The sequence below is a fragment of the Tamandua tetradactyla genome, chromosome 3 (genome assembly GCF_023851605.1).
Source record: "Tamandua tetradactyla isolate mTamTet1 chromosome 3, mTamTet1.pri, whole genome shotgun sequence".
Lineage (NCBI taxonomy): Eukaryota > Metazoa > Chordata > Mammalia > Pilosa > Myrmecophagidae > Tamandua > Tamandua tetradactyla.
In genome coordinates this window covers 115,457,363-115,483,302 of record NC_135329.1, presented here as the reverse complement: position 1 = coordinate 115,483,302, position 25,940 = coordinate 115,457,363, and positions in this window count along the sequence as shown.

Genomic DNA, 25,940 nt, shown 5'->3' with positions numbered 1-25,940 from the left:
TGTCGGTGATGTTTTTCCATTAGATTAACATGGAAAGGTTTCTTTTCCATTAAAGAAAGAAAAAGGTAGTTTTAAACTTTGTAATTCTTTACCACTTGAGATTTCCCTTCCGCTGTCTTTCTTAAATGTGTACAAGGCCATGTGAAACTGTTAGAGAGGTGTTTTCTCAGAGATGTTCTAATGGTGCTGCTTGAGAAGACATTCAAAATGATTTTCTTAACTGGACATTTTGAGTTCATCATTCACATAAAAGGTAGCAGTTAAGGAAGGACAAAAGCAGGAGAGAGGAAGGAAGTGAAGAGGAACTGAAAGAAGCTGCCCTAGCATGGGAATAACTTCTTCATTCAGTTGAATACTTTGGGCCCCTGTTGTCTTTCATTCTCATTACATTTATATCAAAGTTGTGCTACATTACAGTTTAATCACTATGGGTTAAACTGTGAGGGTTCCAACCCTTGGATAGAGTTCAAATTCAACTATAAAAATAACTAGACATAGGCTAGAAGAAGAAAATTATAAACTATTTTGGAAAGAGCTTTGAATGTATATATAAGGCATTTTCTAAGTCTAATTTGGGTTCTAGATTTGACTCTAAATTCAAAATATCATTACTTTTAATAGTATAAAATATTGCCACCATTACACATTTACTAATAATCATTTTGTGATATCTATATTTTTCTAGGCACTTTAGTCGACACTAGAGATACAGAAGCGAAAAATATGTAGCTCCTGCTGTCAAGGAACTCACTGACTGATTATGATCAAGAAGATTTTATTAGCCTTTCACCACTATTTAGTTCAGAGTTTGAATCTATATAATAATGTGAAATTATACTGCAGTCAAAGAATTGATAACCTGAAGTCATCATTGTCATAAATTAATAAATTGAAAACCTATACAATTATCTCTGGCCATTCCTATTCCCAAAGGAAAGAAACACAAGACTTTTCCAATGGCAGCACTATTCTTCATGTTTCTATAGTTTAGAACATATTTCTCTCATAGTGCATCATATTGCATTGATTTGTTCAATGAAAGTACAGAATATAATTGGGCAGGAAAATATCATGGACAAAATGATGTAACAAAATTGTCTCTGTATCACCCAAATTAGAAATTTACAGTTAAAACTGTAAATGTGTGCTGACATTTCAACTTGACTCATAACTTTGGTTGTTTTCTTTCCCCCCTTCTTGAAAACAGGTCAGTTAACAAGGCAATGCCAAACTAAGTTTTTAGAATTTTGTAGGTTTAAAAATTCTTAGATTGGTGAAGCATTTTCTTTCCCTGAATATGGCATTCTATAGGTAGAAATGACGGAAATATTACTATTGGATTTTCATGGAAGAATCCACCTTATTTATACCTCAAATCTCACTTGAAGCTGTGCTTTTGCATTAAGGTGGACTAGCATTCTAAACTAGATGTTCATATAAAATTTTGCCACAATTGTGCATACATTCCAGGCAACGCATATTCTTTTGACCTGAGTTGTAGATCCAGTGGCTTTCGTTCTCCACAACCTTTGCATATGTTTCACCATGACCATGAGCCAGAAAATGTTAAAAAAAATGTTTTTTTATTTACAGTGAATAGAAACCATCTTTTTTCTTTCACCCAAACACAGTACTTTTCTCAAGCATCAGCAATAAGCTGCATCTATTTAATAGCTATTCATGAACAGCTCAATTCTCATTCCATCTTCATAGCGATAGATTTCTATAAGAAGTGTTCTGGCTAAATTCAAAAGTTTCTTTATACAGAGAGATAGGAATTCAAGGAATATGTTCACAAATAATACATTTCAGACAGTTCAGCACACATTCAATCCTACTACTAGGTGTAAAGTTATTTTCTATAATGACTACTCATCTTTCTTTTTAGTCACAAGTTGATTTTAATCCTATAAAAGTATTTTTAGCAGTGATACAATTTGTTGAGAAAAAGAAAAGGGAAATGACCATTTTAGTGGAATATAAACAGAAACATAACCTGTAAAAACTAAAAGTAAACAAAGCTCAGAATATGTGAAGCATTAGCTGGGACCAATTTGCAGCATCAAAACTGAATCATAAGGATCATATTCTTGAAACTTTTATAAATATGTATAAAAATTCTTAGAATTTTTTGCTAACTTCATTTACAAAACTGGATGTGAATATTAAAAATAAAGGTGATGTCTGCATTTTTCTACAAAAAAAAAGTTGAAACAGAATTATACAAATCCAGAACAGTAGGGAGCTCTACCAATCAATAAGAGGGATCCCACAGTAGAAAAAAAAAATGAACTTGAGAAAAATATTGGAAAATAGGAACCATGAAGAAAGAAACAGACATTGCTTAATTTAGAGAAGAAATGGTTTGAGGGAAAGAATAGAAATTTCATCATATGACAAATTCTTTTATAGATGATGGGGTCCAGATGTTTCCCTGTCCCCTTAGCTAATATGGAATTATGTGACAACAGAGCTCTTAGGTTAATTATTGTGACTATACAGGTTAAGTAACTCAAAAATAGTTTATCAGGAGATGTGCATAGGAAGATTTACTCAGCCACGCAAATTGACATGGGGCCAGGTATCACAAGGTCTTATGAAAGTCAACCTTCAAACAAGAAGCCGAGGTTTTGATGGCCCCTAACACCACAGATATGGTTGTGTGTGTGTTTATACACACACACACACACACACACATATACATAACAAATTTTTTAAAAGACGGAAATCTGATCTTCGCCTCTGAGATTTTTCAGGAATGTTTCTCTATCCTACCTGTGTAAACTGTGACCAGCTTTTCCATGCATGCTTTATATGTTCCAGATAGTTCCAACTGAATGCTTCCATGAATGCAGTGTCTAGGAATGAATTCCCATCTTGTATATCTAAGCAGAGGTCACTCTTAAGTAAAAATAAGAAACAAGGCCACAATTAGAGTGGCAAGTCTTGCACAAAAATACATACCTCTAAAATTTATAGGAAGAACGCATTGTTACTAAGTTACAATGAAGGCTAGATATTTTAAAGCACTCGTTACTTCTGTCTGTATGAGAAGTCCCCGTGGATATTATAAAGGAAAACTGAAATGAAACAAAGTTGTTATCTAGAAGCACCGATTTCAATAAGATAGGTGACATGGAGTTTATTTTTGTTTTTCTAGCTGTTAAAGCAAATGCTATGAAATGGGATGGCTTACCAACTGGGCCTTATTGGCTTACAGTTTCAGAGGCTAGAAGGCTTACTTCCATCCAGTGTCTGTAACTTCTGTCTGTCTGGCAAAGGGCCCCTGGGGTGTCTTCTCACTTCTCTTCTGGATTCTACTCCTCTTCTGGTTCTGTTGACCTCTGGCTTCTGGCTGCTCCCCATGACTTCTCTCCCTCAGTGTCCAATTTCCTTTGCTTATGAGAACTTTAGCTATATTGGATTAAGACCCTCTGTCATTTAGTTTGGGTACATCTTAACTAATGACATCTTCAAAGGTCCCATTTACAAATGGGATCACATGCACAAGACCAGGATTGGAACTTTAGTTTGCCTTTTGTGAAGGCCATGATTCATTATGCAACAGTTCACTCTTTACACCCCAAAAGACTTGTTCTTCTCATATGAAAAATACATTCATGCCATCACAACATTCTAAATGCCTTAAATCTTTTAAGTAACAATGCTAAGTAAAAAGTTTTGTCAGAATCATTCATGGGCAAGGTCAGTCCTGGAGAAACATTTTCTCTGTCTGATAGATCTGTGACAATTAAAAAACAAGTTATCTGCTTCCAGTATACAATGGAAGAACAAGCAAAGGATAAATATCCCAATTCCAGAAGAGAGAAATTGGAAAGAAAAGAGGGCTCACAGGTCACAAACAAGTCCAAAACCAAGCAGGGAAAACACTGAGGTCTCAAGATATGAGCACCATCTGTATAGGCCTGATGTAGAGGCAGTCCCACCCCATCTGTGTACTTCTGAGCTGCCATGGTTTCCTTGGAACTGGGATGTGGGCCCCACCCTCTCAGAGCATTGGGATGTCCCCAGGCTATCTGTGAATCTTAGGGTACAGGCTCCACCAACCCTGAGTATTACCTAAACTTGTATCACAATGGCTTTGAGAATTGGACTGTGATTTCGAACCACTCACACAAGTCTCAGTATGACTGAACTATGAAGGCATTGATTCATAAATAAGCATAGCAAAGATTTAGAGAATGAAACTGAACTTTAACTATAGTCCAGATAAGAAAGGATAGAATTCAAGTCTGCTAAAACAGAAAGGATAGAATTCAAGTCTGCTAAAACAAAAATAATCTGCATTTACCAGAGGATTATAACAGAAACCAGGATCTGCACAACATAACATTTGCAATGTCCAGAATATGATCCAAAATTACTTGGCATTCAAAGAACAAGGAAAAAGTGTCCAAAGTCCAATGGAAGCGATCCTAACATAACTCAAAAGCTGGATTTATCAGGCAAAGACTTTTAAAACAATAATTATAATAATGATTCATTAGGCAAAGAAAAACCACACTTGAAATGATTAAAAGATAGCCTTATTTATCACAAAACTAAAAGGAAACACAGAAATTTTATAACTAAGAAAAATAATAATATATCTAAAATAAAAAACTCACTTGGCGGGCTTAATACAGAAAGGAGATGTTAGATGAAAAAGTGAGGAAAGTAAGATAGGTCAGTAAGTGATTCCATCTGAAAATCAGAGAGAAAAATCGAAACAAAAAATGAACATAGCCTCAAAGACAATGGTACAATATCAAAATGCCCAACAAATATATTATTGGAGTTCCAAAAGGAGAAGAAAAAAATGAGGCAGAAAATATATTTGAGGAAACAATGGCTAAATAGGTTTTAAATTTTGTGACAAGCATAAATTTAAAAATTCAAAAAGCTCAACGAATTCCAAATACAACCTTGGGAATTGAATCATACCCCCAGAAAAGTCATTTTCAGATACCAACCCCTAGTCCTGTGGGTGTGAAGTCATTTGTAAATGGAAACTTTGAAGGTGTTATTAGTTAAATTGTGCGCGAGCTGAATGAGTATGATTCTTAATCCAAAATGGCTGAAGTCCTTATACTCAAAGGAGAATGGACAAGGAGGGAGAGAAGCCACAGCAGCAGGCGAAAGCTGAAGTCAACAGAACTAGGAGAAAAGAAAGGAAATCTCCATGTTCATTGCCATGTGACAGAAAATCCAGAAAGTCCAAAGATTACCAACCAGCCAGATGATACCAACCCCAGGAGGAAGCAGGCCTTCTCACCTCTAAAACCATGAGCAAATGAATTCTTGTTGTTAAACCAACTTATTGACTGAAATTTTTTAGCAGTCAGGACACTAAAACCCATAATAAATTCAAAGAAAACCATGACTACATGCACTATAATCATGTTGCTGAAAATAAAAGGCAATGAAAATATCTTAAAAAACACCTAGAGAAAACGGATACATCTTGTATGGGGAAAAAATGAATCAAATGATTTCGTATTTGCCATCAGATATAATGAAGAGCAGACAACAGTAGAAAATATCTTTAATATTGTCAAACTAAAATACTGCCAATACATAATTTATGCCCATTCTCGGGGTAACTAAAAAAATATGTGGCTTTCAAGCATGCTCTAGAAGAAATATTAAAATAATTCGTTCAAGTTGAAGGGAATTGATATTAGAGGAAAAATGGGATTCACAGGAATGAAGAGAAACAAATACTGGTAAATAGTTGGGCAATTGTAAATAAAAACATTACAAAAATATAAAATTCTATTTTTTAACATTTTGAGTTCTTTAAAATGTATATGACTAACCTAAAAATTAAAGCATATTCTGGGGATCTTTTCAATTTCCATAAAGTTGTATCTTTGACAACTATAACATAAAGGTCAATGAGGAGACTAAAAACTCCTAGGTGGTTTCAAGGTTTAAAAATCATTTACTTGTGGGGTGGGCCATGGTGGCTCAGCAGGCAGAGTTCTTGCCTGCCATGCAGGAGACCAGGGTTCGATTCCTGGTGCCTGTCCACAAACAAGAAAAAAAAAAAATTTACTTGTGGTAGTATAATATTGACTCTAGTAGTCTATGAAGGAGATAAATGTGTATATTTAGGTATATGCATTTTAATGCTTGAATAAATTTCTCTCTCTTTCTCTCTTACTTTCATGTGTATCTGCATACACATATACATACACACACATATGCAGTCAAAGTAGAAGGAGGTATAACCAAAAGAGCCAATGTTTAAATTAAACTGGAGTATTTAAAAATATTGAGACAATTCAAAAGAAAAAATGGAAGAGGTAAATGAAATAAAATGGTGGACATACTCCAAATATCTAATTGATTATATTAAGTGTTAATGGTCTAAATACTCCAATTACAAAGCAGGGCTGAATAGATTGGAGGAAGAAAAAAACAAAACAGGACTCTACTATTTGTTGTCTATCAGAGACGTTTTAAATATAAAGACAATCATAGGTTCAAAGTAAATAGACAGAAAAATGGCATAAAATACAAATAAACTGTAAGCCTAAAAACAGTAGAATGGCTATTTTAATATCAGATGAAAAAAATCTCAAGATGAAGAGTACCAAGAGTGATAAGCAGAATATCTCATAATCAAGAAAACATAAAAATTATCTATGATTTTTACACATAAAATTAAAGCCTCAAAATACTTGAAGTGGGGTGCAAGTGTAGTTCAGTGATAGAATTCTTGCCTGCCACGCAGGAGACCCAGGTTAGATTCTTGGTCCATGCACTTCCCCAAACAGACAAACAAGCAAAATAAAGACAGAAATAAAACAAAAAATTCAACAAATGGTGCTGCAATAATGGGATATTCACATGGAAAGAGAATGAAATGTGATTCCTGCCATATAGCATACAAAAAAAAAAAAAAAAAAACTACCTGAAGTAACAGATTGAATCAAATAGTCAATTTCACAATGACATAGAAGAATTATAAAAAATCAAATTAATCTCTCAACATCCATATAAAAAGGCAAAAAAAAAGTCTGAAAGCTCATATGAACTACGTTTTTACTGGTTTTTTTGCTATTGGCTTCATTGAAATTTATAAAAATTTGCTTTGAAGTGACAACATTAAGAAAATGACAAGAAATGTCATAGACTGAGAGAAAATATTTGCAATGCATTTATCGAGTACTTGTGCCCAGAATATGTAAAGAACATGTACAAGTAAATTTTAAAAAAGAAAACAGAGAAACTATTTGAATAAATACTAAGCAAAAGAAGATATACCCATAAGCAATCAGCATGTAAAAAGACGTTCATCATCATTAGTTATAACAAAAATACAAACATCAACCTCAAAGAGGTAACTATAATACACACCTATTAGATTGCTGAAGTTAAATGGTCTCAATATTAATTATTGGCAAGGATATTAAGCAACTGGAATTTTTATACATTGCTGTTAGGAATGTAAAATGTCACAACCACTTTGGAACGCAAATTTGCAACTTCATAAAAAGTTAAAATGTGCCCACCATATCATCCAATGTTTTCACTCCTTGGTATTTACCCAGACAAACAAAAACACATGTTCACGCAAGTACATGAATGTTCATAGCAGCTTTATTTGTAATAGTCAAATGCTGGAAATAACTCAAACATCCATCAATTGGTGAAAGGATAAATAAATTATGGTATATTTGTTTAATGGAATACTACTTCACAATAAAAAGAAAAAAAAATCTATTGATACTCAACAGTCCTTAAATACTCACAAAATTCTTATGCTTTACAAAAGAGGCCAAGAAAAAAGAGTGTCAGATGTGTTTCTATCTCTATAAAATTCTATACCATAAAAATTAATCTCTAGTGGGCAGTGCGATGGTGGTGCAGCGGCAGAGTTCTCACCTGCCGTGCAGGAGACCCAGGTTCAATTCTGGGCCTGCCCATGCAAAAAAATTAAAAAATAAATTAATCTGTAGTGGCAGAAAGCAGTCACAAGTAGAAGAAGGGATGGTTTGCAAAGGGCATTGAGGACACTTTTGAGGTAATGGAAATATTCATTATCTTGATTGTCATGATTGTTTCCTGATTGAATACATATGTCCAAACTCATCAGACTGTATCTTTTAGGTATGTGCAGCTTATAATATTTGTGCCTCAAAAACAAATTGTTTTTATAACAATACAATTTGATGAAATAATTTCATAGTCTTCAGTTTGATTGAGCATGAAAATATATCAATACCATTTGAGTAATATTTAGGTTAAAACAAATTATAAATAAAATGTACAGAACTGTGATGATTTCAGTGAGCTATTTTCCTAGTCACCCACAGGAAACCAGCTGTGGGAATAGCTAAACAAATGAAAGATTTCCTTCATATATTGTTTGCTATTTCTTGGACACCTGTTATTCCTAGGCAAGTACTATATATCAAATAGAAACAGTCAACTCCAGTGTTACACAATTCTGTTTAGGTGTTAATTTTGGTCAGAGAATGGACCATGTTGGAGATAGTTTCAGATTAGTGGAAAGATAGAATCAGAAAATTTGGTTTAAACCCTGACTCCACAAAGGACCAGTTAGGGACAAATTTCAGCTGATTTTGAACCTCTCCAAGGTTTATAGTTCTCATCTATACAAAACAGATAATCCTATACATCTCACAGGTATATTATGAGGATATAAAATTACTGCAATGTTGTTGGAATATAGTGTTTAGGGATTATTGAATGTTTACTGTATGTCTGAAACTGAGTTACTTGCTTTCTTCCCTACTAAATAACTATTATCACATTTTGTAGAATTCAAATTGTGCCTCAACGAGTTTGAGTTCTTTACCTTCCTACAACAGAGCTTGGTGTCCTGACTCCAGTGCCTATATTTGCCAATCTACTATGCTCAAGGAAACTCATCTTAGAAGGCTTTCTGGAAGACATAACTGTGGGTGTATAAAAGGAATGCCATGACTGAGGAAGACACAAATTGTTCCAAACATATGAAACAGAGTTAGCCAAGACTTAAGGCAGAGAGTGTGAACAATAACATTCTAAATCCAACTCAGAAATGGGCCAGTTTACAATTCTCAAAGAAAGTATACCCTCAGTAGATAGTTTAATTGGAAGACATTGTTTTTGAGTCTAATTGTGTTTTAGTGCCCCTTCCTGCATGTCTTCTATTTTTATCCAAATCAATATTTCAAAAATAAACAAAGCTAAAAACAGCTGTAAGGTAAATTAGTTTTCCATGATTTCCGTCACTCTGAAGAGTGACACAGATGTTTGTGTCCACCATCCCATCACGATGTCTCTCTCCATCATTAGAACTTGTTCCTTTGAGTTTATGGAGATAGGTCTATCTATTTATGTGCCCTAAATCCTCATTTAACATATCTTTCTCAAATGCAATTCAGAGACACTGTGATATAAGAGAAAATATATTCCTTGGCAGTCAGGATTGCAGGAGGGCATTTGTAATTCAGAAATGAAATAAGTCCCACTGGAAAAGAAGAAGGGTATTGGGGCAGAGCGTGCTGTAATGACAACAATCAATTAAGAGATGCTTCACCTACCTTTGAATTTGGATAAGTTCATATTCAGCTTCTTTAGCCACCTTGGTCTTTCTAATACTATGTAAAGCACGACTGATAAAAATGGGAAAAGTCATCTAAATTATCAGATGCTTTATACTAATATTTCTAAGGAGTTGTACATTTCCGTGTATTTTTCTAAAACTAATTTATTTTTGTTATTGCTATGGTTTCTTTTTAATTTTGAAGGTTGACATCAGATAGGCAAAACCTTAAAATAACTACTCAACATATACCCATTATATGCCAGAATGACACCTCTTCCCCTATACATCGAGCACATTTGTGAACCAAGTATTATAGAGAGTATTACCTTAAGTCACATTAAAATTAGTGAATAATGGCTAAGGATTTTGGTGATTTGCCTTACAAGCCAAATTGTCATTTTCCATTGCTTATAAACAGACATTTTTGAACTCAGCTATTAGTACATTCAATGATAACTTACAAAAGAGTATATGATAAAAGTTATTTTTTTTGAGAAAAGTCCAGTAGCCTTTCTAGTAATAAGATGAAATGAACACAGGAAGCCTATAAGATTAAAGTACTTTCATTCTAAAGAATTGTGTGTTTCTACAGAACTAATTTATTTCCAATCCCTGACATGTAACATTAGTGTGTACAGGAATTTTTAATATCAAAGTCTACAATTACAATAGCCCATCAATTGAAGCAGAACAAATACATCCAAACTACGTGTGATTCTTGCATTCTTATCCTTTCAGTGTGGCATGCACCAGGACCATTTGGTTCCTGCAGCCCTGCCCACTCGATATGCCAAATGCCTTGTATTAATATGCAATGGCTATGTTCTCTTTCCAACACCAATGAAGAGTAGCAATCCCTGGAAGGAATACTTAAACAATACAGATCGTAAAATCCTTGTGACAATTGGAAGATCTGGCAGAAAGCTGGAGCAGAGCCAAAGATGATATTGAAAGTCTGATAATTGACATTTATAACAGTGTTAAAAATTCACAGTTTTCAGACCTACACCATCATGAGAATCTGAAGTGCTAGTGCCACCTACATGATTCATATGTGGTCTTCCCTGTCACTATATGACAAAATAGGAGCTTCATATTTCTGGGGATTATGGTCCATTTCATGCTGTCAATCTCTTATGTTTCGTGATTGTTAGTAAGATGTTGAGTATAGCTCATTTGCACATTTTCTACTTTATACCTTTAATTAGAATGCAGTGGAAAGCACAATTTGTTTTGTTTTGAGTATCTAGGGTAAAAAAAATGGTAGAAATCAACATGAACTTTAGGAGATCTAAGCATTCGATAATAGTAAATACACTCTGTAGGAAACTGTCACTTAATGTTGAGGAGCCTTCCTTGACCCCCAATTCTTTCTGCTAGCCAGCAGCAGAGTAGTTTATATTCAAGATTTATCTTTGGCATCATCTCTGAGATTTCCAGGATGACCAAATTGTTTTGATCTCATTAAATTCTAATTTAATAGTCATATTAACATTCTAGGACTTTGTACATGGTGGGCATGTTCCATTTATAAAATTAAGATTCCTGAGTGACAGTTTTGTTACATTTACTATTCATTTGCCTTATTATATTTTAGACTAACATGAATATTAACAGTAAAGAGTAAAACCATTAACAACAAAGCTTCACCATGTCGTCAATGAAATATGCAAATATGCATTAATAATAAAAAATAATAAACACCGTGTAGAAAATGAATATTATATATTAAGCATTTGCACATATATTCCCTAATTCTTACAATGATCTTTCACAATAGATACTATCATCCTTATTTTATAGATAATGAAAATAGAGCTTAGAGAAGCTAAGTAACTTGGTTAAATCCATATAGATAGAACACAGTGTAACCAAAAGTCATATCTAGATTTAGCTAATTCTAAATTTCATATGCATTACATTGCATTCTGTGCATCCTACTATAAATATGGAGAATGTAGTGGTGTAATATGAGAGTCCTGTTGCATATATGTAAAAATCTTTTCTATCCCAGAATTATAACATGGATAGATAGGAAGTTAAAATGTCAAGGGTGCTCATTAAAATATACACCAAAGCATTGCTATTTTTTATAGATGCACACTAGGATGTGCAATCCTTATGTTTGCCATGTAATATATGCTAATTTTGTATAAATATTAACTGAGAACCATGTTAACTATTAAACTACATATTATAGGTATGCTTTTATTAACTTCTTATGTGATCTTTTGAGTCACCCAGAGGTCAGCATTAATTATTTCTAATTTTATCAGCTTCTTTTTCTTTTGCTATAGATAGGAATGCTAGGGTTTATGTAAGAGTTGCATTTCTCTACTCAGAGCATATTGCAGAAATTCCAAATATATTAAGGTTAAGCCAAGTATTTTACTTATTTTGCTTTCTTGGCCAACTAAACAAATCTTTTATGATTTCAACATCTAAGTTCAGTTATGTTACACAAAACACCTCCAGGTATTGTGTGCTTTGTATGAAAGATGATTGAAAAGTTTAAACCAGTAAGTAGCACTATTACATTATTACATTGCATTATTGTGACATTGTATATACTGACTGTTGTTGGGTGAAGTAGTGAGAAATTTATTTCTGTTTCAATAGATCTATTTTCCCCTCTAAAGAGAATATATGTAGTATCAGAACTACTGAGTCAACTGGATTCCCTATTCTTATACTTCATTAATTTTAATTGCTCTAAGTCAAATCACATATTAGTTTGCATGATGTTTGGACTATGATTATGCTCCTTCTGTAGATATTTTCCCATACAGAATTTTTTCTAGTGAGTGAGAGTAATAACTTTTCACCTTTACTTTATATTCATGAAATTCCACTTACTCAATTTTTTTTTATGGTGACTAAATTTGTCTGGAATTATTTTCCAACTAAGTTTTCAATCTTCTTGTTTCAATATGAACTATTTGTTCTATATTCCTGTTATACACTTGACATACTGTGAATTTACTTCTCTCTTTAACAGAATCCACCAATTCCTGGTTCGTGTTTTTTTAGTTCTTATGATCCCTCTTGTTGAAATACAGTGTCGAGTAACTGCCTTAATTACCTGGAAGGAAATATTCTGAGATTCACATGTCTAAAAATGCCTTGCTTTTTCTTTCACAATAATATGATAGTTTTGTTGGGTATAGAATATAATGTTCAATTTTTTTTTCCTATCAGTTTTTATAGAATTTGTCTCACAATCTCTTGAAATGCCAATTTTACATTGAGAAGCAGGTGCTGTTTCTATCTCTGTGTGTCTCTCTCTCTCTTTCTCTCTCTGTGTGTATGTGTGTTAAAGTGTCCTCTCTTCAATAAGAGAATATGTCTAAATATAGATCATTCATTCATTTTTTTGTTGGTATGTGATGGGTTTCTTCCATCTGGAGACATGTCCTTCAGTGCTTGGAAAGACTCTTTCTTGTCAATAACAATTCTTTTTTTGGTGTCCCTTTTCTCTATGGATGTGTTACCTTCTTAAAATTCTTTTAATATATTCACCAACTTCCAGAGAAGATGGCGGCTTAGTAAGACACGTGGGTCTTAGTTCCTCCTCCAGAACAGCAACTAAAGAAACAGAAACAATACGAAACAGCTCCTGGAGCCACGACAGAGACCAAAAAGACAGCGTACCCCATTCTGGAATGGCTGAACGGGCAGGGAGAATCCGCTGCGGTGAGATACCCGAGGGGCGCGTGTTTTCCCAGCCGGGGCGGCTGGCGACTGGGGTCCCCTCCACGCACGTGGCTCCCCGGTCTGACTGGGAAAGTTGGATAGCGGGGCCCTCCCGCCACGCTTGGCGTCTCGGGCCAGCTGGGCAATTTGGACCGGCACTCCCCCAAGCTGCGGCGGCTGGCGACCCCCCCCTCCACGCGCGGTTTCCCAGGCCAACTGCGAGATTCGGATTGGCAAGTTAAAGGAGCCACAGCATCTTTTACTGGTGGGACCCACAGACAGATGAGCACCACGAGCACCACCTACTGGGCAGGAAAAGAAAAACAGAACCCAGAGATTTCACAGAAAAACCTTTCAACCAGCCGGGTCCCACACCCAGGGAGATCTGATCAAATGCCCAGACACCAGCAGAAAATAATGGATGATGCTCGGAAAATTGAAGATATGGCCCAGTCAAAGGAACAAACCAATAGTTCAAATGAGATACAGGAGCTGAGACAACTAATGCTGAATATACGAACAGAAATGGAAAAACTCTTCAAAAACCAAATCAATAAATTGAGGGAGGACATGAAGAAGACATGGGCTGAACAAAAAGAAGAAATAGAAAATCTGAAAAAACAAATCACAGAACTTATGGGAGTGAAGGACAAAGAAGAAAAAATGGAAAAAACAATGGATACCTACAATGGTAGATCTAAAGAGACAGAAGCTACAATTAGTGAACTGGAGGATGGAACATCTGAATTCCAAAAAGAAACAGAAACTATAGGGAAAAGAATGGAAAAACTTGAGCAGGGGATCAGGGAACTGAATGACAATATGAAGCGCACAAATATACGTGTTGTGGGTGTCCCAGAAGGAGAAGAGAAGGGAAAAGGAGGAGAAAAACTAATGGAAGAAATTATCACTGAAAATTTCCCAACTCTTATGAAAGACCTAAATTTACAGATCCAAGAAGTGCAGCGCACCCCAAAGAGAATAGACCCAAATAGGCGTTCTCCAAGACACTTACTAGTTAGAATGTCAGAGGTCAAAGAGAAAGAGAGGATCTTGAAAGCAGCAAGAGAAAAACAATCCATCACATACAAGGGAAACCCAATAAGACTATGTATAGATTTCTCAGTAGAAACCATGAAAGCTAGAAGACAGTGGGATGATATATTTAAATTACTAAAAGAGAAAAACTGCCAACCAAGACTTCTATATCCAGCAAAATTGTCCTTCAAAAATGAAGGAGAAATTAAAACATTTATAGACAAAAAGTCACTGAGAGAATTTGTGACCAAGAGACCAGCTCTGCAAGAAATACTAAAGGGAGCACTAGAGTCAGATACGAAAAGACAGAAGAGAGAGGTATGGAGTAAAGTGTAGAAAGAAGGAAAATCAGATATGATATATATAATACAAAAGCCAAAATGGTAGAGGAAAATATTATCCAAACAGTAATAACACTAAAAGTTAATGGACTGAATTTCCCAATCAAAAGACATAGACTGGCAGAATGGATTACGACCCAGCAATACCACTGCTAGGTATCTACTCAAAGGACTTAAGGGCAAAGACGCAGACGGACATTTGCACACCAGTGTTTATAGCAGCATTATCTACAATTGCAAAGAGATGGAAACAGCCAAATTGTCCATCAACAGACGAGTGGCTAAACAAACTGTGTCGTATACCTACGATGGAATATTATGCAGCTTTAAGACAGATTAAACTTATGAAGCATGTAATAACATGGATGGACCTAGAGAACATTATGCTGAGTGAGTCTAGCCAAAAACTAAAGGACAAATGCTGTATGGTCCCACTGATGTGAACCGACATTCGAGAATCAGCTTGGAATATATCATTGGTAACAGAGACCAGCAGGAGTTAGAAACAGGGTAAGATAATGGGTAATTGGAGCTGAAGGGATACAGACTGTGCAACAGGACTAGATACAAAAACTCAAAAATGGACAGCACAATAATATCTAAGTGTAATGTAACTATGTTGGAACACTGAATGAAGCTGCACCTGAAATATAGTTTTTTGTTTGTTTGTTTGTTTGTTTGTATCTTTTGTTTTTTCTTTTTCCTTTTTATATATATATATATTTTTTATTAGTATTATTATTTTAATTCTCTTCTCTATATTAACATTCTATATCTTTTTCTGCTGTTTTGCTAGTTCTTTTCCTAAATCGATGCAAATGTACTAAGAAATGATGATCATACATCTATGTGATGATACTAAGAATTACTGAGTGCATGTGTAAAATGGAATGATTTCTAAATGTTGTGTTAATTTCTTTTCTTTTTTTTGATTAATAAAAAAAAATTAAAAGAAAATATATTCACCAAAGTTATTTTTTAAATCTCTTTTCTGTGTTTTCTTACTGGAATTAACTTTCATTCTTCAAACATAAGTTTTTCTGCTTATTTATTTTGTCCTCTCCTCCATGATGCTGGTTTTCTCCATACATCTGGAGAGTCTTGGCAGTTAATCCATATTTAAGATTGAAGGACTGGACAGCTCATATGAGTTTCCCTTATTTTGTAAGCAGATAAATTCTATGATGGGCATGCCCTATGATTTGGAAGTAGCTTGGAAGTGTCAATGGAGTGCCGATCTCAAGCTTTGCTTGGAGTTGAGTGATCAAGAACATGGTGTTAAGATGAAGCATCTAAATTCTAATTTGATGAAGGCTTTCCTCTAGGAAACGCTAGAAGTTTTAAGGCTATTCTAATGAAAAAAAAAAAAAAGGTAGGCCTGTGCATGTGCACGTATGTGTATTGATGTATGACTACTCTGATATTACCTGCAGTATGACACAAAGCTGCTTCCTTCCCTGCATAAAGATGAGAGAGTGGGAGAACGGAGGACTCTCATTTTTCCATATATAGATCTTTAATCTTCCTCTTTTCAGCTTCACTTTTCACTCCTGTTCTTTGTCAAGTCTACAGACTCTAATTGAAGCTCCTCTGGGGTTCTGAGAGAAATGTAAACTTGTCAGAGTATGTTCTGGGTTGCAGCTTCCTCTGATCTACCCACTTTATCTCATCTAAGAATAAACTGAGTGCTCTTGTTTATTTATGAATACTTCTTTCTCAAGGAATTAATCCATTTTTGCACTTCAGTACTTGCATTTCATTGGGGTAAGGGATGAGGGCAAATACCTATGTTCATCTTAAAATGTAAGGTGTCTTTTAGAATGTCATGCAACAAATTTCATCATTTTTTTTGTAATTTTAAATGGCATCTCCACAAGTACCTGATATATAGAATAAGGAAATTAATATAAACTTGCTTTCCTCTAGCTCTCTTCTTACTTCCTTTACCTCAACTCTTCTCAGTTATCACATAATATTTAAATAACAAAGTTGATAACGTCTACATTTTTGTAAGCATAACTGCATCCCTTGTATTTGGTCTATATGGTGACTCTAAAAATGCAATGCCAGAAATTGTGTCTATAAATTGCATAATACCAAAATTGATACTCAAGGAATTTTTAAAGCAAAGGAATATTTTAACTTATAAATGTGATAATATGGATGATATATATTTTTAATTTTCCTCAAGTATTTTTTACTATTCTGTCACAACAAAAACATTTATGTTATATAAGGAATTTAACCAATGTTTGATAAGTTCTGCATTGTTATTGGTCAAGTAACATTTCTGATCTCCAAACACAATGACCTCTTTGCTGAAATCTTTCTTCTCACCCACCATGCATGAAATCTGATTGGTCTTTCTCAGCCTCAATTTTCTTCTTCTACCCACACTTTTATGGACTAATGGTTCAAATTCTACACTAAAAACGATTGTTTATGGTTTGTTTTTGTCTCATATTTAGCATCTCACAGCCAAAATTTGTATTTTAAAGCTTGAAGTCTGTCTTCCTTTGAGTTTCTGTTTCACACTTCCAGTTGCCTGTAGAACATTTTCACTTAAATGTGTCATGGACACCAAGACAGAATTCATCATCACTCCCATCCCCACCTCCATGCTGATGATGCTCCAGTCTTGGGCATCCTATGTTTTATTTATTGCATCACATTTTACCACGCCTGTTAGGCCATAACCTTATCTCTCCTACTCCTCTCCCATTAGAGTTGCCTCATTTATCATTTAATCTATCTCGCCCTTTACATTTGTTTATTGGTACCCAGGTCATTTTTGCCTATATTTCTGCAATAGTTCCGCAATGGCTTTCCTAACTTCTGTCACTGTGCTCTCAATGCATCCTTCCTACTACTATCCCAGTTATCTTGCTACAACCAGGCCGTACTATTTTATGCTCCAAAGCATTCAAATGTCCCCCAGTGTCCTCAGAGTACAGTCTACCATTCTTAAGCTGCCACTTAAGGGTTCCCACAATCCTGCCTGCTTCATCTCTACTCCTCTGCACCTCTCTCATGCAGCCAGTTCTCTTGCCCCATGCTTTTCTGTTTGAAGTGACTTCCTTTATACTGTCTGCCTGTCAAAATCTTATCCATCATTTATCTTCCAGCTCAACTTTCTGCTATCCCATAATGCCTTTCCTGATACACTTCAGTTGAAGTTTTGCTTGCCCTTTCTAATTCCCTGTTTAACTCTGTATCTCTAATATACTTGTAGTCAATTTTGGGGTGATTTTTCCCCAGGGATATTTGTTCATGTCTTGGGACAGTTTGATTGCCATGAATCTTAAGGGGACAGGGACTTCTGGCAACTGGTGGTTATAGGTCATGGATGTTGCTAAACATCCTACTATGCCCAGGACAGCCCAGCAGCAAAGAGTTATCTGGATCACAATGGCAAAAGTGCTAAGTTTAAGCAATCCTGCTTTTATATACTACTTGTTATACACCTCTCTAATTATAATCATTTGTGGCATGCTTAAGTCTTTCACTAATGTATAAGACATTGAGAACATGGATAAGTGATAATCTATATAATTTCCCTCACTGCTAACACAATAATTGTAAAAGGTTGTAACTTAACAAAGTCTTATTGAATTGAATTGTGGACTTTTAGCAAGCAAGTGCTTAATATCTGTCTTCAGGTCTCAAATATTTTTCTTGTCTCAACTTTGAACCATTCCTCCAGCCTCTCTAATCTTCTTATATTTTCCTGATTAGGCATCTCTCTATTTTCTTTCATACCATCCTTTGCTTACATTCTATAGTCTTTATCATACTGCATTATGATTTTTCCTTTATTCATTTGACTTTCTCACTCCACTGTCCTTATGGGTAAGAACAATATGCATATATCAGGGCATCTCCAGAGCCTGGTAGTTTCTGGAGGAGGTCTTTGATAAACAATGTGAATTAAATGAATAAAATAATTATACAAAATAGTTTTCAGAAAACCTATGAAGCAATTTCAATTTTTCAAAGATTTTTTATAATGAAAATTAAAACAGACATCTGCCTCAAGTAACTTAATCTATGCCTTCTATTTTAGCTATTGTGCATATTTGATAGCCTTAGGGAAATAGTGTACACGATATCTGGGTGAACCAAATATTCTCAAACTACATATTTCTTATTATTATATTTGTTCATGTTCTGACAGGGGCTGCCTTACTTCAGTGTTTCCTAAAGTATAGTTAATGGACAACCTGCAGCAAAATCATCTGAGTGTGCTTAGCTAAAAAATGACAATTAAAATTTCTGGAGTTAAGGACCACAAATAAGCTCCATGGGTGATTTTTTATGCATACTACTGTTTGAGAATCACCAATTTCCTTGTATTTTCCCATTTGACATCATAAAGCAAGCTTCTCCCTTCTCTTCCCACTTACCTTATTTTCATAATATGTCAATAGTAATATCTACTATTTACTGAAACTTTCCTAAATGCCTAATAAATATTTTTTCTAAATGCCCAATATTTTTTTTTTACATTCCCACCAACAATGTACAAGTTTTCTTCATGTCCTCACCAATATTTATTATTTTCTACTTTTAATAATAGCCATCCTAGTAGGAGTGATGGTTTTGACTTACATTTCCCCAATGACGGATAATGTTAAGCAGCTTCCATATGCTTATTGTCCATTTGTACATCCACTTTGGAGAAATGTATAGTCAAGTCTTTACCAATTCTTAAAATTACATTTTATCTTTTGATTGCTGAGTTGTAGTTCTTTACATATTCTCAATGCCCAATATTGCAATAAGTACATCATGTGTATTATAATATCAATTGTATATTATAATGTCAACCAACTTAAGAGGAAGATTCAACTATTATTTCTATTTTGCCCTGTGGGATACCAGGTACTGAGAGGTTAAGGAATTCATCTAAGGACACATATAGAGTGACTTTCAGATCTTGTTTCAAAATTCATGTTCTTAAACATGATACTTTCTTGCCTCAGCATCTTTTTTCCTCAGCTGATCATGAAATGTTCTCCAATTGGGGATTTCCATTTATCTTCAGACAACTCAAATATATTCAGATTGACTTCATTATTCGTGACTCAAAAGATTAATGGATTTTCCAGATGTATTCCATTTAGAGGGCTGGATTAAGCTCTTATGTTTCAATATCCTTAATTGATGAATATTTTCAAAGTGTTTTCCTTTCAACACATGATGGAATCATTAGTAAATATAGATTTAGGACTGTTGTGAAAAGTTAGGCTAAATTGCCCATCACTGTTTAGCAGTTTGAAGAAAACCTCAAACATGAAAGGCTTTTAAACCTTACTACTGGCTTGACATGAGCTGGCAAGGCTGTTATCACCTGATAATGCATTTCCAGGTGAGCTAAATTTTCCATAGGCCATTGTTTCCTGTAGTGATGATAGCTTGTAGTTGCACAGCATGCTGAGCAGACTTGAAAGAAATTGCCTTAGATGGTACATAGAGCTGCACAATTAATGTGCTCCATTCCCGAGAAAAGCAAAGAGAATATAATGTTGGATGGTCTCATGTAAGAAATATATTTTCTCCTCAGCTAAACACTCACCCCTAAACGGTCTTTTCCCCTCCTGAGAGGATCCAAGAGCTGCTTCTCAGGCCAGTACCTGGCCCTGTGAGGCTCTCGGTCAAGGACAGAGAATGAGAGCAGACACGGATGATGCCACCCTCTATTCCTACCACCTGTTTATTGACTTGGAAACTCACGTTTGTTTGTCTTTATCACTGCCCAAACTGTTCTTCATCTAGTATTTTTCTTGGCTGCTGCATTCTGCTCTCTCCTCTCTGTGTAGTGTATCGTTGTAACTGGGATCCTGATGGCTCTCGTTTTACGTCCAAACGGTTTGAGTTTCCCCTTACCATATGGTCATCCTGATGTTACCATTTGCCTCAATCATCCTTTTTGTAGCTGCTTGAACATCTTAATTGATCTCATGAGCTATGTTAGGGATTTATAACAGGCATCAGTATAATTCATCACATACACACACACAGGCACACATACGGATTTAGTCTTTTTTTCCGATCGGATGTGTGCTACATATACATAGATTACATAGATATGATTCTCTAAAACCTAGATTTCACCTTAGTGATAACATAAATGAGCTTTCAAGGGCTGCAGCTCACTAGAGGAAACAATTACCTATGTTCACTTCTTCTGATAAGGTATTTTCCATTTCTCTGAAGTGTTTGGTGTATTCCAGCATACTTAAGCCTTTTCCTCCTGCTTAAACAAAGTGACAAATATACTCAGTTTTAAGAGTTTTCTGAATAAGCTGTGAATTCTTATTTTACTAGGCACCAACATTGTTTTTCTTACATTTTCACTCATTTATTTTCGGAATCACTAAGATGTAGAAAATCTTTAAACACTGTGAGTTCACATTTTTTTTTTTTTAATCAACCAACATACAAAACTTGCATTGGGCCTCTCCATATTTATCAGTTATTTCATAACTTCTCTCATATTTGGCATTATTTCATTGACTCCTATGTCATCAAAGAAAATTCTCAAAAACAGAAGCCTATAACTATGTAATCTCATCCCCGCCCCAGCCCCTCTAAACGCAGTAGAGTGAAAGCTAGCATTATACTCTAGAATGCCAGTTTACAAAATTTCCTGATGGGTGTCTTTTAGGCCTGTCAAGTTAATGTCCACCTTTCCTGTGGGAAGGTGATTGCCTAATTAGGTTATTCTTGCTTAATTAACTTATAAGTTTATTACAATCTGAGAATTGTGCTCATCTTAAGTAAACTTATCAAGTAAGCAAAGGTAATCTTTGATGTAATCATTAGCTTTCCTGTACCTACCAACTGTCTTTCTTTCTTTCTTTGTATTTTGTAAGCAGGGAAAAAGCCTGCTTTAAAATGTTGCATTCAGTTTTACATCAAGAGTTTGTACCTCATCTAGGTATGTTACCTTTGAAGACTGACACTTTAAAATTGTGAAACAAAAGGATTTATCTTCAGGCAGAATATTGAAGTATTATGATGATTTATCTCTTGTGGGCCCATTGGATGATGCTCTGGTCCCTTGAAATCGTATTCCTGAAGTTACGTCTCTTGTGTGTAGTGCTTTGCAGAATATCAGACAGATTTCCTGACTCTTTCTAGGGGGAGGCCCGTTGGGTCTTCTACAATCTAAAGTCAGATCTCTCCAAGGAGAAAAGAGAACATTGAATGTCCTAAATAAATAATAGCAAAATGAATCTGAGGCAACATGAAGCCCAGAGTTTTTGTTCAATGGTGTTGGCCCACTGGGGAAAAAATAGTGAATAAATCATTCTCAGTAGGCAGTAGGCCATAGAACTTATTTAGTGTACCTATGAGATTTTACACAGAAGATCCAGGGAAACAAAAATTACACCTTTTGCTTGATTTAAATTTTTTTTTTACTTTTGTATGTGAATTAACATATTTCATTTTAAGTGGTTTAAGTTGAATAAATGAGTACAAACAAACACTAGAGCACATACTTGGCTGGCTGCATTACTTAGACACTTTGAGCCTCATTTTCCTAAATTCTGAAATAGAAATATTTGAACTTACCTTTTATTTGAGCTCTGAGATGGACTAAAAAGGCCCTTTGTAAGTAGGTTAAAGTTTCTGCAGAGTGGCTCCAGATAAATTCTTTTCATTTTGGAGGGCAGAATCATTGAGACAGCATGGGTCAAATTCTAATTTTATAACCCTCTAACTGTGCAATTATAGGAAAAATAGCTACTCCTTTAACATGGGGATAATTGTGTCTGTCTTTGAAGGTTGTCATGAGGACCAAATGGTAAAACACATGTGCACAGCCTGGCATTGGGTAGAGTAGGCTCTTACTAGTTATATTTTCCTTTCTGATATTGAGGTGTGTGGCAAAGGATGAATCTTTCTTCTAACCAGTATTAAATCTACAGACAGTAACAAGACATCCAAGGATAATGCTATTGCTATAGACACAATTCTTGTAAAATACAAACAACTGAATTGAAGTTTACATAATTGGATAACAACAGAAATGAGACTTCCATCAATAGAAGCAGATCCTTGAATGAGAAATTGACAGAGGTAAATTTTGGGAAATCAGCTTGAAAGCTGCTAAGGACAAAGGATGACAAACTATGTATTCAAAAACATATAGAAAGGTGAAAATAAAGGAGAATGAGGGATGCTTCATTCTAAACTTGCAGGTCTAGTCAAAAAGTCTTTTGGCAACCAAGAAGGTTTAGACAAAGATAGTGCTCTCGCTATTCTTCAAGGCTGTGGTTTGAGAGTAGGATTTGGGATTATTTCAAATTGTAGTTAATTTTAGAGCTTGGATTACCTAAGAGGTGAATGTTATCAGAGGCTGTGACATTGCATGGGCTGTGGCCGGGGCCTGTGAAGACACTTGAGATGGCCAAATGAGCCAGGATAGAGCTAAAAAGTGTGGTTTCCCTCCTAATGGCCTCAAGGAGAACCAGGAGGCATGCAGAGGACAAGAAAACAAGGAGACAGTGGCATGACTGGAGGGAGTGATGTTCAAAAGGACTCCAGATTTTAAATAAACACAAAGGAAGAATGATTGGGTAGCAGCAGGGATTATTCCCACAGAGGTGATAATTGACGACGCTGTAACTGGATGAGATCGCCAAAGGCTAGAATACAGAAGAGGACTTCAAGGATGAAATCCTCCTGGGTAGGCCAGCGCTGACTAAAGGAATAGAATCCCGAAAAAGAAATTGTTCTGTGAAGTGGATGGAGGTGGGCATTGAGCCTGTTTTTCTGTTTGTTTGTTTTTTTGCCCTGTGGCTCCCTGTCAGCCTATTTTGGCACATTCATTTGTTGATAGTGAGTTAGAGGCTTGTTTACCTAATATCACCTCACCAGCCTGCCTCAGGGGAGAAGAAAATCCGCCATTATTTCTGAAGTCATACAGTCTCTCTGGTAGTTAGCGTTGTCTCCTTTTCAAAGTCTCTTGATTCATAAGGGCATTTCTCACAGAAAGCCCTTGCCTCGGACCCAATGCCACTCATCTGTTAAGAAGAGGGTCCACTGCTAAGAAGGAGGAAGCTTGTCAACGTAGGTTAGATATGTTTCCACTTCTCGCCTTATTCTGTGACCAAGATACAATTTTAGCTCCCCATCACAACTGCATTCAAATATGTGTTCCGTTTAAAAGTACCTCTTAACTATTATATTCGTATATTGAAGGTTAAACAGTAAACATACAGTTTCTGTAGTGATTTAACTATGGAGAAATGTTTTAGATGCTTAAATTGGGATTATCTGGACCTTATATTTGTTATCTAACATTGCCTAATGTCAGGGCAGAAATGGACCACTAACTTGTTGAGAATCATCTTTCAGGAGGGAAGACATGTTCCCAAAGTATGCCTGAGGAATCAAGATTTTGCCATAGGCAAAGGAATTCTATTCGTCTGTAAATCTTTTTCTTTAATATGCTGCTTAAAAACAATAGCAGTAATTTATCAAGGGTTTAGTGAACACCAGGTACAGTGCTAAGGGTTCATAAGTATTGTCACAGCTAACCACAGTTCTGTGAGTTGCTTTGTTATCTTTATAAGTTATCATAACTGGGACATTTTTTTGGAGTGAAGGGGTAGCATTATTAATAATTACACAGGCATATACGGTCCCTTTAAATAAATGCTCATCTCATTATATGAAAATTGAAACATAGAGACTTTGCAAAATTTGCCATGACGAGTGCAATAAATAATTCAGGAATAACATAGATAACTTTATTATTTTCTTCTATACTTATAACAGTTGTCTTAGTTCTTGAAAACTAGCAGTAACAGAAAATTTAATCCTGGAACTAAACCATTTCCACATTAAAACTGGGTAAGTGCATTGTTAATTGAGGTTTCCTCACCCTTTCTCCTAGCCCACAGTGCTGTGTGTTCCAGGAATACTGAGCTCTCCCAGGCATCGTGACAGTTGACCTTGTAGGGCCCCCTGAGACTCTGGAGTGACTCCTCTACAATGCGTCTGTTGTTAAGCATGCTATCCTACTCTGGTCCTCTACCCTGCCTCTCTCAGGCCTCTGAAACTGCTTTCCTCAGTCCATATTGCAGTGCCCTCTCCATTTCGATGCCTATATGAGACACCCAGCTTCTAGGGATTTAACCTGGGAAACTGGGCCATGCGCCTGTTTCTCTGGTATCCACCTCATTCACCTGGGGTTCCTTGCACATATTTCTGGACTTGGCCCAGAAGACTGAGGAGTTGCACACCTGCTCAGACACCTAGCATCCTTTAATCAATACTACTCATCACCTCACCAATTTTTCTTCTCCAGACATCTGGTCAAATTTTTATCTCCTTCCACAGTGGCCAGAACCTTCTCTCATACCTGATGCATTCTCCCTTTCTTCTGTGGATTGTGGCTTAAACTCTATTTCCTTATTTTTACCATTGATATACAAAGATAAATTTTTACAATTCTAAACATAAATCTTTTTTTTTCCACTTCTTAAGCTTAGGTCTTGCAAGCTAAACATGCTTTTGCATTGGCCCTATCATCTCTATTATAGAATACCAGAAGTTCACAAAGGAACTTAAACAAAAACCTGACTGCTATGACAGTATTCTTGGGCCTTCACATGTTTGAGGTAACAAGACTGAGTTGTGTGGAAAGTTTTAATGGTGAAAAAACTGCAAGGTAAAGAGGATCTACTAAGGATTAAAAAACAAACAAACATCAGGACAATTATTTCCAGGACTTTATGACCCTATTAAGTTTCTTTTGACCAAAGCACAAACATTTCTCTATAAATGGATTCATAATATAAATATTTGGCATTTTGATTTATTTTACTGATATGCATGTTCAGATATAGGAAATTCCAGTAAATAAAAATTATGTCAGATATCTTACTCCTGTGCTACTGCTCAACCTCAGGCCCATTTTCAGGTCTACAAAGACTCCCTGTGGCTTCTTTTCTCTTTTTTGCTTATGTATAGATTTTGCTGTTTTCTTTCAGTAGTTGCCACTATCCACTCATATTGTAACATTTCTTGTAATATTTCTCCCAAAAGCTTGGTTGTAAAGTGGAACACAATACCCTCCACTTCTTTAAAAGCAGTATTACATGGAAGAAAAAAACAGAATACTTCTGTATATATCTCTGTATACAATTAGAAAAAGAAATAGACACACATGCATATAGACACACACACCTATGATGTTAGAACATTCCATGGGTATAGTTGTTTTCAATTTAATTTGCAATGTTTGACTCCTTTTTGAAATGTTTAAGGAATAAATCAATGCCTAAGTT